The 20,746-nt window shown below is 49.2% G+C and overlaps 1 long non-coding RNA gene across 1 annotated transcript; it reads left to right on the top strand.

Annotated features, from left to right (window-relative positions):
* The first annotated feature begins 19,721 nt into the window (after positions 1–19,721).
* Positions 19,722–20,335, top strand: LOC130531853 (uncharacterized). The gene is made up of 2 exons (XR_008952221.1): positions 19,722–19,977; positions 20,071–20,335. It is a non-coding gene; the product is annotated as an uncharacterized LOC130531853 (long non-coding RNA).
* The last annotated feature ends 411 nt before the right edge of the window (positions 20,336–20,746 follow it).

Here is a 20,746-nt window from a genome sequence, read left to right on the forward strand (position 1 = left end):
CCTTGTGGAGAGTTTTGTTAGGTGGAGTAGGGAGAACCACCTGCAGCTCAATGTGTCCAAGACGAAGGAGATGGTGGTGGATTTCAGTAAAAGCAAGTCCCCACCCTCACCAGTCTGCATTAGTGGGAAAAATGTGGAAATAGTCCCATTTTACAGGTTCCTGGGTGTTCAGCTGGACAATAAACTGGAGTGGTCCACAAACACCGATGCTGTCTACAAGAAGGCCATGAACAGACTTTACTTCCTCAGGAGTCTCAGGTCCTTCAGTGTTTGCAGCGGGATGCTCCACATGTTCTATCAGTCTGTCATGGCTAGTACCATCTTCTTTGCTGTAGTGTGCTGGGGAGCAGGCATTAAAGCAAAGGATACCAACAAACTTAACAAACTTATTAAAAAGGCAGGGTCTGTTGTGGGCTGTAAACTTGCAAACTCGGACGAGGTGGATGGACAGGATGGTGTTAAAATTGTGGACAGTCATGGACAATCCCTCCCACCCCCTCCATAAGTGGACAAACTGAGAAGCAGCTTCAGCACCAGACTCCTGCAGCCTCGCTGCTCTAAGGAACGTTACAGGAAGTCATTCCTGCCATCCGCCATCAGACTCTATAATTCATCCAAAGCCACTCAATAACAATAATTGTTTAATGTTTATGTTGTAATTGTTTTCTATTTTATTCTATATATATATATATTATATATATATATATAATATATATATATATATATGCTTATAATGTTATAATCTTATTTGTATTTTATTTATTCTATTTCTATACTTATACTGTAAATACAAACCTACACTAAAATAGGCTGCTAGTACAGTTCAATTTCCCTACGGGGATGAATAAAGTAAATCTTGAATCTTGAACTAACTGAGGCTGAAAACATGAGGGTGGATGGCACAGGAGGCATAGATGAACTAGTGAGTGGCAAAGGAGTAGTCAGGAGAATCCCAGAAACTTTGTAGACAAAAATGCAAATAACTTTTTCAAGAGCCATACTGTTACTAATGGATAGTTGACAATTAATTAGCAAATAGTGGCCAAGTGAGCTGGTCTTTTAAAATAAGCAGGTGACTGAGTTGATTGAGATGAATGAGCTGCACGTGTGTGAGCCAGAAGTGGGTCAGATCCAACCAGTCTTTGAAAACCAGGGAAGAACAGAAACACACAAAAACAACAAATCTTCAAACTCCTCTGATTTCCCTGGTCTGACCATACCCACATTTTTATTGGCATCAACTACGCACAGATTGGAGCAACATATATCCCCAGTGTGTCCACTGTTCTACGCAAGAGCCCACTGCTTCAAGACAGCCAAGCTGATGATTGCAAAGCAGGAATCTCCTACTGTGAAGCGTCATCCCAGCTTGCATCATTGGTGGCAGATGGGGAAGTCAATCACAGCTCGCGGCCATGTTGTGATTTCTGTTGCCTGAATAATGTAACGATCCCTGACTGCTAGCTGTTTTCTGTATGTGTGACTTCTCCGCTAACTTGGCTCTCTTCTCCGTACTGAGGTTAAGTCTATTGCAGAAGCTGCAGCAGCCTCAATTAGAATCACACTTGATTGTGTTGCCCCCCGAAAAAGAAAATAGTAAATCAGTGGACGTACGCTCCCTGGTATAACTTACACATTAGGACCCTCAAGCAGAAAGCACAACGATGAGAATGGAAGTGGTATTCTTGTAAAATTGATAGATAACATTTTGCCTATGAAAGGCTTTTCCGCACTGTAGCCAGGTTGACCAGAAGACCCAAATGGTGGTGGAAGACTGTAAACTTCGCAACACAATATGATCCACTCCACGTCTTCCTTTGCACCGACAGATCCCTAGTCACTAGTCTTTTGATGACATCATAGTTGTGCAACACATTCAGCTTGAGAACGTATTGAAGGAACCATAGCAAGAACAAACTTTTAACTTTCACTTTTGTACATATAATGTGGTTGGCATAGAAGTCCATACTCTCTGATGACTGCACACTGGATTTGGAGAGTTACAAGTATCTAGTTTTTTTGGGCCATGCAGTGAGCTGGAGGTCGAGCCAAGTGGTCAGTTGCAATGGAGTGGGGCTGTCCCACTAGAATTTCTCCCCGCACAATATAGCTGGTATACTTAGCATCCCCAATATTAGTCACTGTCAGCACGGTATGGCAGAGAACAGCTGGAACTGAAGCAAATATTAGCAGGTAGCCTGCAGAAGTTGCAAACAAGCAAACACCAGCATCTTATCAAGAAGTCTTTCCCTATGTGCTGGACACACACAACTGATCCCTGCAGGATTTCAGGAGCTGATGCCATCTGGACCTGCTGCCTTCTGTGCTTTCGCCTTCTTCAGCTGAGGAACAGCCTATTGCAGTGGGTGGGTGGAGGAAAAAGTGGAAACACTTGAATATTGGTAAAAAAAAAAAATACTAGAAGAAGAAGATTTTGATTTTTACAAAAACATTTTATTAACAATTCACACAGGGACGCAAAATGCCCTGTTTAGAGACACACACAGAGTAACAATAAATAAATAGATAAATATTAAGGAGCAGTAAGTATAATTTATTCCACAAGGGGTTGTGCAAAAGACAAACGGTTTTCAGTGACAGTGCATATTACATTCTTGTGGCACCATGTTTCTTGAAATTGGCTGAGGTCATTTATCATTTTGTAAAAATCAAACTCCCACCTCAGCCTAGACCGTACATTACAGTGCCACACAGTGGCGGCCTCCCAGTCTCCAGATTTGGCTATTCTATTCTTTCGTGAGATGTAAATCGCCATCTTGGCTTCACCGCAAATAAAATTTAGGAGCTGCCACTTGTTCCAAGCAGCCTTTCTGTACCCTGCACTGAAAATAAATGATCTACTTGAAAAAAAAACCCATTAAAACCATTAAAACACCTTTCATCACATTAAAAAGCACAGTGAGTCTCTCACACTCACTGTAAGTGTGGAAGACAGTTTCCCGCCCAGGACAAAACGGGCACCGGTCCGACACAGCATTGTTCATCTTTGAGAGGAGAGCGTTCAGGGCGACGGCTCCGTGCAGGATCCTCTATTGGAGGTCCCCGGTCCTCTTCTTCAGGGCGGGTTTGTAGAGCACCCTCCAGCAGGGGCGGGCACCATCCCCTCCTAGTCAATCAGCCCACACGCTGGTGTTCCTGTTTGACAGTCCTCTACTGTTTAATACCCTCACACAGTCGTAGTACAGGGTCTTCTTCTCGACTGCCTGCAAGGAGAAGGTCTTCGATGGTCTTAGGAGAGGACCGTCGAGATTCCCGAGATGGGTGGCGAGCCTGATCTCTGGGAAGGGGTCCTCGTAGTCCGGTTCCGTCCCCTGGCCGTAGTCTACAAGGAGCCGTCTCTCTCTCTCGCTGAGCCCGTTCCTCCACAGCTGAAGCGCCCCCTCGGCTGCCTGGGCAGAGCGGATGCCCAACAGGGAACCCACTGCCTCCACGCCCGTTAGGTCCGGCCCTGCCGCAGCTACCACGTGCTGCAGCAACAAGGTCCGGGTCTGGTGTAGTGCTGCCTTCAACCTCAGCGCGGCTTCGGCCGAGACGTTCAGCCTGGCTTCGTTCACTATGGGTTCCCTTAGCAGCCAGTACAGAGAGTCAGAGCCAGTTCTTTTTTCAACTTTAAAAAGGGCTCATGCCTTAATAACACTTTTATAAAAGTCTGGTAGCCCATTTAATTTAACAAATTTTAAGTCAGTTAAAAACAGAGCGTCATCCAGTCCCAAGTTACTCACCCGTCTGAAGACACATCTGGCCACATCTCTCCACATTAGGTCCGCCGGCCCTGTTAAAAACCTTTGTATAAACTGGATTCTAAAAGTGGCGGTCCTGCTGGCCAGGTGGATGAGGCCCTGTCCTCCCTCCTCTCTAGGCAGGTGCAACACCCCCTGCTGGACCCAATGCATGCCGTCCCAGAAGAAAGACAGGACTCTTGCCTGAAGCTGTTCTAGCAACCCCAAGGGGGGCTCTGCGCAATTTAGCCGGTGCCAAAGCACAGAGGTCACCAGGTTATTCAGGACAAGAGTCCTGCCTCTGTAAGACATGCGGGGGAGGAGCCATTTCCATTTTTGAATTTTCCCTTCTACCCTTTCCAGCACGTCTAGCCAATTCCTTCTTTCGAATTCTCCATCTCCAATAAAAACACCTAGGTATTTTAGGCCGTCGCTTCGCCAGGCAAGCTCCTGGGGAAGGACCGGCAGACCATTTGTCCACCTGCCAACGGCCAGGGCTTCACTCTTGTGCCAGTTGACCCTGGCCGCGGACAGGTGGTTGAATAAAACCATTATTATATAATATATATATATATTATATTATATACCATTATTATTATATCATCTGCGTAGGCAGATAAAACTATTTTTCTATGAAAGGACGGTAAAAACAGGCCATCCACGCTTGCACGGATCCTCGAGAGAAGGGGTTCGAGGGAGAGAGCGTACAGCATTCCGGAGAGGGCGCAGCCCTGCCGGACGCTCTACGCACCCTGAAGGGAGCACACAGACTGCCATTAAACTTCAGCATACTCTCAATGTCACAGTACAGGACGCGGATCATCGCTATGAAGCCAGGGCTGAACCCGAACCTCTCCATCACCTTCCAGAGGAAAGCGTGTTCAACCCGGTCAAAAGCCTTTTCCTGGTCTAGCGAAATGAGACCAGTATCGACGTCCAATGATCTAGAGACTTCCAAAACATCTCGAATTAGGTGGACGTTATCTACTATGAACCTGCCGGGCACACAGTAAGTCTGGTCCCGGTGGATGACCTGCTCCATAGCTTCCCTGAGCCTGGAGGCCAAGGTCTTGGACAGAATCCTATAATCCAGACACAGCAGAGACACAGGGCGCCAGTTCTTAATCTCCTGCAGGTTGCCCTTTTTTGGCAGGAGGGTGACCACCGCTCTCCTGCAGGACAACGGCAGAGAACCCGCGGCCAGGCTTTAGTTAAAAACCTCCAACATGTCGTGGGCCACAATGTCCCAGAAGGCTCTAAAGAACTCTACCGTGAGCCCATCGACACCTGGAGCTTTCTTTCCTTTCATCCCGAGCAGTGCGGCGTGGAGCTCGTCGAGCTGCAGTGGCCTGTCCAGCCGCAAGTTTGTCTCCTCAGAAACCCGAGGGAGGTCCCCGCAGAACTCGTTGAACAGGCCTTCATCCCTACAGTACTCGGTATCCTAGAGACCCACAGCTCGCCGTCTTATCTGGCCCGGCTCCACGAGTTCCTGCCCTGTGATTGAAAACAGTGAATGGATCATTTGGTTCTGCCCGCGCCTTCTCTCCAGCCCAAAAAAGAAGCTAGAGGGAGCATCCATCTCCTGAATCCGGGACCTGACCAGTGCACCCTGTACCTGATTGTCCAGCAGGCTGGCCAAGGCCATTTTTTTAGATTTTTTTGGAGGGTTTCAATACACCCTCGATCTCCTGTGGAGCTGCCAATCGCCTCTAGCTCCACTATCTCCATCTCCAGATCTTTGATCGACCTGCGTGTGTCCTGCGTGGCATTGAGAGTATACGCTGGCACAGGAGCTGTACTTCTCCATGGTCCCACCACTGTCTTAGACACGTAAAATCAGATTTTCTCTCTCGAAACCTCAACCAGAAATGCCGTAAAACATCTCTAAAACTGTTATCTTGGGCTAAACTGGAATTAAAATGCCAGTATGCTCCTCCTCCATCCTCCTCCACACATCCACCAGACCATGAGAATAGGCCAGCTGTCTCAGACAATGTTGCGAGGCTGGATGGGGCTCTGCATGGTCCCGGTCTAAAAATGACTCGGTGCAAATAAAATCCCCACCCAAGAATAATAAATCGTCCCCACAACCATTTAAAACAGTGCCGACTTTTCTAAAAAGCTCTTCCTCTCTGTTCCATTGGTGGGAGCATAAATATTAATAAAAACCAAGGAGTGGTTTTGGAGGCGTGCTTTCACCATCAAACACCGTCCCCTCACCACATGCTCCACCTCCAGGGACGATGGAGTGAAGCCCCTAGAGAAAAGGAGGCCCACTCCACCACTGAGGGTGGTGTTGTGGCTCAGCAACGCCTGCCCTTCCCACTCTTCTCCCAGTCTGCTTCAATGTTCCGGTCGCTGTGGGTCTCCTGGAGAAACATGACATCAACTCGTTTTCTTTTTGCTGGACAGCGAACTGCAGTCCGACATGGACTCGCAGTCGCTGGTGTCCGTGCCAGCGGTTGCATCCTCCAGCCGCCCGGTTTTACTATCTCCCTTATCCTTCATCGCACATTTACGCTTGTTGCGCCGCTTCGCGGGAACAAGCCACCACTCAGACATACCACTAGCGCCCTCACCTGCGCTCACTGCTCCCTCACCTGCGCTCACTGCTCCCTCACCTGTGCTCACTGCTCCCTCACCTGCTCCCCTGTGCTCACTGCTTCCTCACCCAACTCACCTGTGCTCACTGCTTCCTCTCCCAACTCACCAGCCACTATCCCTGGCACCCCAAGTTCACCCATCACTTGACTCACTCCACCGAGCTCACCTGTTTGGATCGTGTCCCCAGTCTCTCGTGCATCACCCATTTTTACTGTTTCACCCATCACCTCACCATTTTTTCAAATCAAATCGATCTTTATTTATATAGCGTCTTATACAATCAAAATTGTTTCAAGGCGCTTTCCAGAATCCCAGGGCCTGACCCCAGACAAGCAACAGTGGCAAGGAAAAACTCCCCTTTAACAGGAAGAAAGGAGAGGACAGGGGTAGAGGAGAGGACAGGGGTAGAGGAGAGGAGAAGTAGAGTGAAGGGGAGGTAGAGGAGAGGAAAGGAGAAGAATAAGGAGAAGGAGGAGGAAGGGAAAGAGGAGAGGAAGGGAGAGGAAAAGGAGAAGGAGAGGAGAGGAGAGGCACAGAGCACAGAAACACACACAAAAATACGATATACAATCACTTCAGCGGGGCCGGAGGTCATCGTGCAGCTCCAAAGGCGACGATACCTGTAAATAAATAGGGGGGGGGGGGGGGGGGGGGCAGAAAAACTATGCAAGAATCAGCATAACTAGTCTGCTTGATGAGGAGGAGGAAAGGAGAGGAGAGGAGAGGAGAGGAAACCATGACCCAGTTGGGTGACAGAGGCCTGTCAGGTGATCATGTTTCCGGACCCCGGCAGCCTTGGCCTATATCAGCATAGCTGAGATGTGACCTAACGATTAGACGACCCCCTAAGTATGATAATTTGTCTATCTATGATAGCAACTGGAACTACAGAATTAGTAACAATAAGCTTTTTCAAAGAGGTAGGTTTTAAGTCTGATCTTAAAAGTATCGATGGAGTCAGCCTCCCGTACCTGGACAGGGAGCTGGCATAGCAGGGGGGCCTGGTAGCTAAATGCTCGGCCCCCCATTCTACTCCTAGAGACTCTGGGAACCACAAGTAGACCAGCATTCTGAGAGCGGAGCGGTCTATTGGGCTGATAAGGTATCACTAGCTCCTCCAGGTAGGATGGAGCTAGGCCTCTGAGGACCTTGTAGGTCAAAAGAAGGGTTTTAAAAATTATTCTAAATTTAACGGGCAGCCAATGAAGAGACGCCATTACAGGAGTTATGTGATCTCTTTTGTCAATACCTGTCAGAACTCTGGCTGCAGCATTTTGGATCAACTGGAGGCTTCTTAAAGAGTTGTTTGGACACCCTGATAATAAAGAATTACAATAGTCCAGCCTGGAAGTAACAAATGCATGGACTAACTTTTCAGCATCATGCCGCGTCAGCAGCTTCCTGATCTTTGTGATGTTCCTCAAGTGAAAAAAGGCACTTCTAGAGACTAATTTAATGTGTGAGTTGAAGGAGAGATTTTGATCAAAAGTTACTCCTGGATTCCTCACAGAGAGACTAGATGTTAATGAGATACCATCTAGAGTGATCATGTGATCTAATCTATCCCTGAGAGGTTCAGGACCAAACACCATGACCTCAGTTTTTCCTGGGTTAAGGAGGAGGAAATTTGAAGACATCCAGGACTTTATGTCTTTAAGACAGGTCTGGAGCTTCACTAACTTCTCTGTCTCCTCGGGTTTCATGGATAAATAGAGCTGAGTGTCATCAGCATAACAGTGAAAATGTATCCCATGCTGCCGAATAATGTTCCCTAAGGGAAGCATGTACAAGGTGAAGAGGATTGGTCCAAGTACAGAACCTTGAGGAACTCCGTGGCTAACCCTACTGTATGAGGAGGGAACACCATGGACATGAGCAAACTGGTATCCATCAGATAAATATGATCTAAACCAGTCTAGTGCTGTCCCTTTAATGCCAATCACATGTTCCAGTCTCTGCAACAGGATGCTGTGATCAACTGTATCAAAAGCAGCACTGAGGTCCAGCAGAACCAGCATAGAGACCAGTCCATGATCGGAAGCTATGAGAAGATCATTAGTGACTTTAAGAAGTGCTGTTTCTGTGCTGTGATGAGCTCTAAAGCCTGACTGAAACATCTCAAACAGGCTGTTCCTCTGCAGGTGCTCCAGTAACTGAGTCACCACCACCTTCTCGAGAACTTTAGAGATAAAAGGAAGGTTGGATATTGGCCTATAATTTGCTAAGACATCAGGATCCAGTGATGTTTTTTTAAGCAACGGCTTAATCACTGCCACCTTGTAGGACCGGGGTACATAACCTGACACTAAAGAACCATTGATCTGGTCCAGGACAGAACTGCCTATCAATGGTAAAACATCCTTCAACAGGTGTGTTGGGATGGGATCTAAAAGACACGTGGTGGTCTTGGATTTCTGAATTAGCGATGACGCCTCAGAAAAATATATAGGGCTGAAGGAGTTTAAGGGCTTGTTGGAGACCCTGTATGTTCCCACAGTCAGCACATCTGGTGATGGTCCAGTTGTTGGGATGGCCTGGTTGGCTTTCTCTCTGATAGCTAGAAGTTTATCAGTGAAGAAGCTCATGAAGTCTTCACCATTAAGGGAAGAAGGGATACGTGGATCTAAAACACTGTGACTCTTAGTTAGTTTGGCCACAGTGCTGAAAAGAAACCTGGGGTTGCTCTTATTTTCCTCAATTACAGAAGAAAAATAAGCTGTTCTAGCCTTGCGAAGGGCCTTTTTGTAAACTAATAGACATTATTTCCAGGCTACATGATAGCTGTCTATTCTACAAGAATGCCACTTCCTTTCCAGTCTTCGCACTTTCTGCTTGAGGGTCCTGATATGTGAATTATACCAGGGGGCACACCTCCTCTGATTTACTATTTTCTTTTTCAGGGGGGCAACAGAATCAAGCGTGATTCTCAGTGAGGTTGCTGCACCTTCCGCAATAGAGTCAACCTCAGCAGGGCTAAGATTATAATGATTGATCCCTGGAGAAGCACACGGTGGTCCTGGGATCAGCACAGGGATCACTTCCCTAAACTTAGCTACAGCATTATCTGAAAGACATCTGCTATAGTAAGACTGTGCTCTGAGGATAGAAGAATCCTTAATCATAAATGTAAAAGTGATCAAAGAATGGTCTGACAGGACTGGGTTCTGAGGGAACACTGACACATGTTCTACCTCAACACCATAAGTCAGAACTAAATCTAGGGTGTGGTTGAAGCTATGAGTTGGTTGGTTTATCTGCTGGAGGAAACCAACTGACTCAAGTAATGAAATGAAGCCATTTCTAAAGCTGTCATTTATAACGTCTATATGGATATTAAAGTCTCCAATGATAATGACTTTGTCTAAGGACCAAGTCAGATAAGAAATCAGAGAACTCAGACAGGAACTCTGAATGTGGCCCAGCAGGGGGCCGATATACAACTACAAACAAAAGTGGCTTTTCTGCCTTCCAGTTCAGATGAGTGATGCCAAGAGTCAGGCTTTCAAATGAACTGAAGCCATGTTTTGGTCTGGGATTAATTAATAACTTGGAGTGATAGATTGCTGCCACTCCCCCTCCTCGACCAGTAACACGAGGAATATGATAATTAAGATGGGTAGGAGGAGTAGATTCATTTAAGCTAACATACTCCTCCTGAAGCCAGGTCTGAGTAAGACAAAATAAATCAATGTGATGATCCGCTATCAGGTCGTGTACTAACAGGGATTTACACCAAAGAGATCTAATATTTAACTGTCCACATTTAATTGTGATATTAGTTTCTCCAACTAGTGCTTTGGTATTAATTTTAATAAGATTATGGTGATTGACCGCTTCCCTGCTCTGTGCTTGGTGAACTTTTAACCGTGGAACAGAGACTACCTCTATAGTGTTAAGTATGTTATTGTTGATAGATGAAGGTTCTATGGAAGCAGCAGAGAGGTGTGTAAGACTACAACTCTGCATCCTGGTCTCTTACTTGGCCATTTTGGCCTCGTACCTTGTTACCACCCTTCATGCCTTTTGATATTAAATTTTGGCCTTGTTGCAGTTCGTGGGGCCCATAAACATCAGCAGTCGGTTCCACCATGCCAGATGGGTACAGGTGATTCCTGCCTGGTCTCAGTCTGTGTCATCATCGGAGTCAGAGAAATCAAAATTTCCACGTTCTGTTTTTCTCCCTCCATTCCCCGCCAGATCTGTTCTTCTGCCTTCCTCAAGCTTCAACACTTTAATTTCCTTAGCTGTAGATATGTGGAGGCCTTTACGGAGGATGGACACCGTCTCTCCTAATCAGACCAGGTTTTCCCCAAAAAGTACTCCAATTGTCTATAAAGGCCACCTGGTTTTCGGGGCACCACCGTGACAGCCAGCGACGAAGCGATGACATGCGGCTAAACATCTCATTGCTGGCCAGATTGGGGAGGGGACCAGAGAATTCTACGGAGTCCGACATCGTTTTTGCGTAGTTACACACCGACTCCAAGTTAATTTTAGTGACCTCCGACTGACGAAGCCGGGTGTCGTTGGCTCCGACGTGAATAATAACTTTACCAAATTTACGATTACGTCTCGCCAGCAGCCATAAATTTGCTTCTATGTCGCCCACTCTGGCCCCCGGAATGCACTTGACTATGGTCGCTGGAGTCGGCTTCACATAGCGCAAAACAGAGTCGCCAATTACCAGGGTCGGTTTCTCAGTGGGTGTGTCGCCGAGTGGGGAAAAGCGGTTAGCCACGGGAAGCGGGTGGTGGTGCACCGTGGGCCTTTGTTTTGGGCTACGCTTCCTACGAACCATCACCCAGCCGCCCTGGCTAGCCGGCTGCTCGGCTGCTGCCGGGGGACCGCTAGTTGTAGCTACGCTAGGCGGCTCCGCAGCAACTAGCTTATCCTGGCTACTTGACGCAACTCCAGCTAACTCCAAACTGCGGAACCGCGTCTCAAGCTCGCCAAGTCTCGCCTCCATAGCCATAAATAAACTACACTTTCTGCACCTATTCCCTTCACTAAGGGAGGCAGAGGAGTAACCAAACATTTCACACGCTGAACAGACAAAGACACCTGGTGAAAGAGACGGTGAGGCCATGCTAACGCTACCGCCCCGTCTGGGGCAGCGGGGCTTCCCTCCACACTGAGCCACCGACACCTCGCCGCCGGAACGAGCCGCGGGGGCGGCGGGCTCCGCCGCCGGCGCGTCCGGGGCCAAGCGGCTCAGACAAGCCCTTGCCAGATGTCCCTCCTCTCTACAATTGAAACATTTGAGGGCGGAGGAGGTTGCAAAAAGGGTGTAATCGAAGTCATCTACCCTGACGATGAACCGATAATTGAACTCCTCCGCCTTATTGTTGAGGATCATATGCACCTGCCTGCGGTGAGACACTACGTGTCTCAGCAGCGGTGACTTACACCCTCTTAACATTTTGGGGATGGGAGAGACCACCTTCCCATGCCGAGACAGCTCCCGTACCAGGAACTCGTCACTAATAAACGGTGGCACGTTGGATAGGGTGATCCGTGCCGCCGGCTGTGTTAGCGAAGTATTCTGGATGAACTTTCCGCCCACCGTGATCCCCGTCTCCACCAGCGTATTAACTTGTTCCACCTTACCTAGGAACAGCACTACCGCCCTATTCATACGGGTGGCAGATTTAATTTTCTGGCCCACCGCCAGAGCCACCTCCTCCACACTAAGCACGGAGCCCGCACCCACCTTGACTCCGTGCTTCCTGCTCAAGCCGGTCAACCCGGCGTTGGCCGCCATGACGGCCGTACACGGTTGGCCGCCACACAAACTCTCACACACACTCCTTAAAACAATATAAACTCGAAAATCACCACAATAAATCAAACTATATTATCCAGCATTCACACACATACAAGAAAAGAATAGGAAAAAAAGCGCTTTCACACCGTTTTTTTTCACTCTCTCTCTCTCTCTATCTTCCGCTTGCACTCCTCTCACATGAAGAAGAAGTAGAGAGATCTGCCACAGGAATGACACCCAGATACGAGGCAGAGCGTAGTTGGAGTGAAACCATGAGAACTGGGTGCAGGATCTAAGATCAGCCAGCAGAGGGCTTCCCATACATGAGGAGGAGGGTTGAGCAGCTTTATTAATAATAAGTCAGATATGAGTAAATAAAGTGAATATCAGAAAAAAACCCAATATGTAGTAGTAATTCAGCACAAGCAGCTAAATCTTAATAGCAGAGCTATAATCACATTAAATTGTCTTGAAATAGAGTTCTGTATTAAAAAGCATGTTTTCCAGGATGATCAGAAAACTGATAGAGAAAAGAAGTTTGTGACTGAGTTCTGTAGAACATTGACCAAAAATGTAATTATGACATTGTGTATTCACTGCGTGTTCAAGTAGTTTATAGTATTTTGCCTGGTTCCTGCTTGTCTCCACATTTCTTCTCAGGAAATGAGCAGGAGGAAACCTGTGATCAGAGAAAGGCATTTCACCTGGCCTGGGCTAGCCGATAGAAGCTTCCCGGTTCCATCTCGTTCGTTCTCTTCCAGCAGCAGCAGTTTGTTTCTTGCTCTATGAAATTGAAATGAGTGGTGTAAAAATAAATTACCATTGTGTTGATTCACCATTGACTGCTGCTCATCTTTGGCTGACCATAGAGCTGGGACATGACAACACTGGGGCTCATCCAGGACCTCTGACTCCATTGTGACTCATATGGTTGATATGGTTTTCTATGTGGGTGGCTTTAGTTCATCTTTCATCAGTTGATAAATTATTTTATGAAAGGAACATGAAAAATAAATTAGTTCTGGGTCAGACCCAAAGAGAGCATTGAATTTGTTTCACATTAGTGGGGGGGGGCTGCTCTATACCATCCATTCTAAGCTTTCTTTTTGTTACTCTTCCCCCAGTTAGATTTAAGCTATGGGTTCTACTTCAACAATCTATGGTGGAACTCCACTCCTGGATGGCACGTCAAATTGAGCTTTTCTACACGATGACGTCAGAAAATGGGAAGGTGAAGGCAGGTAGATAGACTCAACATTAAAGGAAAACATTCCAAGCCACAGTGTCACAAATGTTTTCCTTCACCTTAGATGAGATTGTACTGCGAATGGAGGGTAATTATAGGCATTTGGCAGGAAGGGCCATTATAGTTTTCTGTGACAGGTGCCGTTCCTGATCTGTTCATGAAGTTGAAGAAGATGAGGAAGATGAGATGCAATCTATTTTCAGGACAACATCCAAAGACAGACAAGCATCCACACCCATTCACCCTAAAAGTCTTTGGATTGTGGGATGAAGTAGGGGTGCCTAGATAACCCTCACCGACATGGGGAGGACATGCAAACAAACAAAACAGGATCCACTGCACCAATACTTGTGACGTTATTTGTTTTTGGTTAAAGATGACAGTTGAATGCAGATAAGGATGTAGGAACAGCTCACTAGTGGGTGGTTTCCTGTTTCTTGTATGAGCTGACCTTTGCTTTAATACAAGCATATGTCCTGGACGGTCTCAGCCGTTCTTGGAATTGCCTGCTCCACCATCTCTCCGGTGAGACGTTTATTCTGCAGGTCCCGGTGGTCCCCCGGGTGGTCCCCCTGCGGACCTGCTGGCTCCTCCACCTCCGCGGTTGGGCCCATGTCGGCCCGCGTGGTCTGTGCGGCCTCTCTGTCCTCATCGTGCGCGCGCGGCGCTGCGCTGACGGGCGGGTCGGCGGGCCTCCACGCCATTCGGGCACGACCGGACCAGATGGCCCTCCTCCCCACAACCAAAGCATTTTTGGGATTCAGTGGTGACATACACGGTATAATCAAAACCATCCACTCTAAAACAAAGGGCCAGGTCGAGCTCTTTCTCATTATTATTGAAAACCATCACTACATGCCGTCTAAAAGACACCACGTGCCTCAGCAGCGGGGACTTGGCCCCGAGAACAAAGTACCTCATCGGGGACACAATGCGCCCGTGTCTGCTGAGCTCCTTCAACAACATTTCGTTCTTAATGAACGGAGGAACGTTGGATACCACCACCGATCTCGCCGGGTTCGACAGGGGGAACACCGGTGTGTTTCACCCCTAATTGCCACCCCAGCCGCCACCAGCCGACTCTCCCCACGGACACACCGTCCGGTGGGGAGAGTTTAACGCCGTGTCTGCGGGTAAGTTTTTCTAGGTCGGAGGTTCCAGACTCCGCTGCCATGATTGGCGCGGCGCCCGTGGCCACCAAACAATTCCACCAAAAGCAGTGAATACACGGTCGAAAATTCAGAACAGTGCTCCCCAATGTGGTTAAATACCACCAGTGTGACAATAAAGATTCAAAATATAGCAAAAGCTTGGAAAAACGCTGAAATCTGTCTCTCACTCTCGGAGCCGACGCGCTCACCACCCTCACACACACACACCACACACACACACACACACACACACACCCACCACACACACACACACACAACACACACACCACAACACAGAGAGGAGAGAGAGAGAGAGAAGAGAGAGAGAGAGAGGAGAGAGAGAGAGGAGAGAGAGAGAGAGAGAGAGAGAGAGAGATGATTTAACAACACCTTTATTTACATGTATTATTCACATTTGCATTTAACACAATTCAGAGTGAGAGATTGGAGACCTTCAAAAATTCAAGATCAAGCAGTTCCCCCTAACTGAACTCAGGACATCTCTCACGCCCCAGATGTCTTCGAATGTGCCAATTTGGCCGGTCAGTTTATAAAAATTAAATTCCACCCTGAGCCGAGCTGCCAGCAGTCCAGTCATCATGGCCACCACGTCCTCTGACCCCTGACCTCTCACCCGGTTCTTCCTGGTCTTCCATATGGCCAACTTAGCCGTCCCCGAGAGGACATTGACCAACTGGTGTACAGCCTTCCTCCTTGCATGGTAGTGTGGACCAAAGATAAACGTCCTGAAAGAAAAGCCCTCACCTAACCCAAGAAACCACCTCTGTAGCTGTCCAAACAGCCCCTCCAGTCTGGGACACTGGACAAAGAGGTGGTAGATGGTCTCTGACTGGGAGCAGAAAGGACAGCCATCCCCTGTGCTGGGGTCAAGGTGCACCAGATATCTGTTAGTAGCTACGGCCCCATGCACAATCCTCCACTGGAGGTCTCCTGTCCGTTTATCAACAGGAGGCTTGTACAGGGACCGCCAACAACCCCCCGGGGAAGAGCCTGCGCCAAAAAAACTAGTCCACCCTGACGCCTTCAGCCCTTCCAGGGAGCGCAAGTTTCTGACCTTCACAGCTAAGATGTAGAGATCCTTCCTCCCGACACCTTCAAAATCCACTGATACGGAAGACTTCAGGGACAGCAGGTCGTCTTCCTCGGGCTGCCACTGTCCAACAGCTGGACAGACAGCCAAGGAGGGAAAGACATACTCACACTCGTCGTCCCACAGTTCAGACACAGATGGATCCAACACAAAGACTCTTAGGGCCTCTGGCAGGGAAGCACAGACCTCTCTCACAAGCTGGAGCAGCAGCCTGCTGGACCTCATGTTGAGCCGGTCAGAGAGATCGGGGACAGAGGTCTTCAGCAAGTGGCCCAGCTTCACTACTCCAGCATCCCTCAGTCTGGACCTCAGGCTGGCGGAGGACAGGACCCGAGAGGTGATGATGCTGTTTCCAAAGAGGGGCTCTTCAAAGATCCACATCCCTGGTATTGTCACAGCTTTGTGCTTAAACGATAGAACCTGCCATGCCTTCAACACTGACTGGTAGAAGGGTGTAAGACCAGTCAGGTCCATGGACTGGGGCTGAAGCAGGAACAGGTGTTTGTCGTACCCCAGTCGCCCAGCCTTCCTTAACAACAGACAGGCCATATCCGTCCACGGCACACCAAGACTGTACAACAGTCTTTGTGCCGCCTGCAGTCTGAAAGCTGTGACACGAGATGCAATGTCCACCAATCCCTGTCCTCCCTCCTGTACTGGCAGGTACAGCACTGCAGACCTCAGCCAGTGCTGGCCCGACCAGAAAAAGTCCACAATCAACTTTTGAACTCTTTCGATTAGGCCAGCCGGTGACGGTAAGACCGTCAGCCTGTGCCAAAGGGTCGAGGCGACCAAATTATTGGCAATCAGGACTCTCCCCCTGTAGGAAAGCTGAGGTAGCAGCCATTTCCACTTGGACAGTCTGGTGCACACCTGCTCCACAGCACCCTCCCAGTTCTTCTTCTCAAAGGTTTCTGTCCCAAGGAACACACCTAAGACTTTTAGGCCCTGTCTACCCCAGCTGAGGTTTCCTGGTAGTCTTGGTCTGTTCCTACCTGCCCAAGGGCCAACCTGCAGAGCTTCGCTCTTCTCCCAGTTTACCTTAGCAGAGGAGGCTTCTTGGTAGAGGTCTAAACTATCAATCAGGTTGTCCACATCACCCTGATCCCTAACAAAGACATTGATGTCATCGGCATAGGCCGATACCACCAGCTGGGGACGCTCAGGAAGACCAGGTAACAAAAGTCCCGACAGCCTAGTTCTTAGGTTGTTTAGAAGAGGTTCGATGGCCAATGAGTACAACTGTCCAGAAATAGGACATCCCTGTCTTATTCCCCGTTGGACGCTCACTGGACAGCTCAGCCCCCCACCAACCTTCACCAAACAACAAGCATCCCTGTACAGCAAAGACAAGAGTGACAAAAAAACATCCCCAAAACCAAAAGCCCTTAATGTGGAAAACAGAAACTTGTGATCGACCCTGTCGAACGCCTTCTCCTGGTCTAAAGAAATCACCCCGACATCAATGTCGTACAGTTTACAAAGGTGAAACAAATCTCTCATTAAAAAAAGGTTGTCCATAATTGACCTGTCCGGGACACAATACGACTGGTCTCTGTGGACGAGCAAATCGAGGTGGTTCTTGAGCCTGTTGGCGAGCACCTTTGAAAGAAGTTTATAGTCCGTGCAGAGCAACGCCACAGGTCTCCAGTTTTTTAATAAAGCCAGGTCCCCCTTCTTCGGGATTAGAGAGAGGACCGCGGTCTGACAGGATGTCGGTAATCGACCTGTGTGTGAGTGCACTCCTGCAGCACCTCCCACAGGTCAGCACCCAGACACCTCCAGAAACGTTTATAGAAGTCTGCGGGCAAACCATCCAGTCCTGGAGCTCGACCAGAAGCCATCTGTCCCACCGCAGCAGTAAGTTCATCCAATGTGATGTCAGCGTCCAGGGTGGACCGGTCCCTCTGGCTCAGCCGAGGAAGACCCTGCAGGAGCTCATCCTCCCTGCTGCAGTCCTCTGCCCTGTAGAGGGTGCCGTAGAAGTCCACAGCGTGTCTCCTCATCTCACCCTGGTCAGCTGTCATCGTTCCATCAGGCAGGCGGAGGCAGAGCATCTGTTTGGCGCGTGAGACAGACCTCTCCAGATTGAAAAAGAAGGAGGTGGGAGCATCCATCTCCTTGATGCTGGTGAACCTTGACCTCACCAAGGCCCCCTTCACTCTTTCCTGTAAAAAAGAGCTGAGTTCCTGCCTCTTCTGCCTCAGTGTGTGGCCCTCTGTGCTGGTGTGTGTGCTGAAACTACCCTCCAGATCCCTGATCTCCCTCTCCAAGTGTTCTATGGTGTGTTTTACCCGTGTTGTTGTGTGACTACTGTATTGCTGACAGAAGGCTCTGATGTGTGCTTTACCCACCTCCCACCACTGACCAAGACACTCAAAGTCCCCCTTCCTCCCTCTCCAGGTTCCCCAGAAGGCCTCGAACCTACGACCTAAACTCAGTGTCCTGGAGCAGCTTCACGTTAAAGTGCCAGTATGAGCTGCATTTGTGTGTTTGTGAAATAAGAAAATCAAAAGTGGCCAAGTGATGATCAGTGAACCCAACGGATAAATGTGACTGTTAACTAACCTATTGCTAAAACCCTGGGGCAGGTAGAACCTGTCCAGCCTAGCGGCACTAATGACCCCATCCACCACCTTCACCCATGTGTACTGCCTGCTGGTGGGATGCTTCACCCTCCAAACATCTACCATCCCCAGCTCTGCTCCCAGCCTAGACAGCACAGCAGCTGACTGGAGATGAGGCTCCTGTCCAATCCTGTCCAGTGTGACGTCTGTAGTGCAGTTCCAGTCCCCCCCCATGACTACACACTCGTCCTGACCACACCGCTCCACAAACGAGGAGACCTTCTGGAACAGGTCCAGTCTGTCTGAGCCCTGACTGGGAGCATAGATGTTTATTAGACAGAAGACGAAGCCCTGAACCTCAGCTCTGACAGCTAAAGCTCTGCCTGCAGCAATCTCTGTGGTGGAGGTGACTCTAACGTCCAGCCTGGGAGAGAACAGAGTGGCCACACCTGCAGACAGGTTGGTGCCATGGGACAACCTGGACAGGCCTCTCCACCACAGACCCCAGTCTACCTCATTGTCTCCATCACTGTGTGTCTCCTGGAGGAGAAGGATGTCCAGCTTCTTCTGAGCAACCATATCTGCAACCAGAGCCCTCTTCTGTGGATCCCTGCCACCATTGATGTTAAGTGAGGCCACCCTGAGCTTGTTCATGGAGGCTTGGAGAGGTGAAGCAGTAGAAGGAGCAGCAAAGAAAGAGAAGTTATGCACCACATTCATTCTCGTCATTAACCTCAGCAACTTGTTTGGAGCTTTTAACATGTTTTAGCTTTTTTCCTTCTTTCTGCTTCAGCATCTTTCTTGTTGCTGTCACGTGTTTCTTTAGACGGAATCTTTTTCTTTCATCGAGGAGGTCGACTCCCACAGCCTTCTGCAACATCAATGCACTTTTCAAAAACTTTTCAGGGTCTGGGAAAAAATCAGCTGCTTTCACAGACTGGCCGAAGGTTTCGTCCAGGAAGCTGGTGACGTCTTCCAGGGTGTACAGGTCCCCAGTAAGGGACTGGGAGTCCGCTACAGACCCACAGTCGGAGTCAGAGTCAGACCCCTCACCTCCTCCCCCCCTCATCAACACTCAGCATCTCAGCTGGCCGATCAGGGAGCTGCTCCCCAGCAGCCTGACCCTGGTCACCACTGACCCCCTGAGCTCCTGGCTGCTCCTCCTCAGCTGCTCCTGTCTGTACATTTACTCCCATCTTCACCTCCTCTGTTGCTCCCATCTCCACCTCCTCTGTTGTCCCCTCCCCTGCCTGCGCTCCTTCCCTGCCATTTGCACCTCCTCAGCTGCTCCCTCACTTCCTGCCCTAACTGCAGCTTCACATTCACCTCCTCCTTGCTCCTCTACCTGTCCACTAGGGCCTCCTCCAGCATCGGCCGCCACCTCGTCACCACCGCCGCTCGGTGGGGCGACGCGGCTCGACATGGCGCCGTGGGAACGCCCTCATTAGCGGGTCTGTGAGGACAAGCGACACGCTTGTGTCCCACATCCCCGCACTCAAAACACCTCATACTCCCAGAGCTGGCATATACCATGTAGTGTCCCTCTCCATGTCTCACCCTGAAGGACACGTCCAGTGTCTGTGACGGACAGGTGAGGAACATGAAGCACTGCCTCCTGAGTGAGAGCACGTGCTTCAGTTTGTCGCTCCTGCAGCCCAGACCCACGGTCCTCAGACCACTCGCAAACTTTCCAAACCGCTGCAGCTCCTGCTCCAGAGCCTCATTAGTAATGAACGGGGGAACACCTGAGACGGTGACCCGAGTGGAGGGCGCGGCGAGCGGGGACACCTGCAGGTACGCTCCATTTACCGTCACCCCCCTCCCCACCAACTCAGCCACCAGTCGCTCCTCTTTAACAAACACTACAACCCTCTATTCATCCTGGAGGCGTAGGACAGGTTAGCGTGTCCCACCTGGTCTCCCACAGCCAGGAGAACCTCCTCCACCGGTACAGACGGGTCGGGTTGGACCCGAATCCCGTGACGGATCGAGAGAGACGGCGTCCCCGAGGACGCCATCCCCGCCGCAAAACGCGACTAAACCTCCACCAAACTACACTAAACTCCACCAAACCACCCGACAACAACCACCCTGGTAATAGTGCAGATACACCGCCAAGAAGGGGGAGTTAGCCGGGGAAAAACACGCAAAAGCTCACAAAACTCACAGCACGCTCTCCAGTACGCTCCCAGCACGCGGTCAGCGAGAGAGAGAGAGAGAGAGAGAGAGAGAGAGAGAGAGAGAGAGAGAGAGAGAGAGAGAGAGAGAGAGAAGAGAGAGCGAGAGAGAGGAGAGAGAGAGCGAGAGAGAAGAGATTTACAAAAATACTTTATTTACAGTTTACACAGGGGCACAAGCGCCCTGCTCAGAACATGAAACCAACAATAAAAATAAATAAATACTATAAAACAGCGATACAACTATCCCATAAGGGGTTGTGCAAATTGCAAATTGTCCTCTTTTACAGTACAGAGTACATCATTGAAACACCATATTTCACGAAAACGGCTGAGGTCATTCATCATTTTATAAAAACAAAACTCCAACCTCAGCCTGCTCCGGG

This window comes from Takifugu flavidus, chromosome 9 (assembly GCF_003711565.1).
Source record: "Takifugu flavidus isolate HTHZ2018 chromosome 9, ASM371156v2, whole genome shotgun sequence".
Lineage (NCBI taxonomy): Eukaryota > Metazoa > Chordata > Actinopteri > Tetraodontiformes > Tetraodontidae > Takifugu > Takifugu flavidus.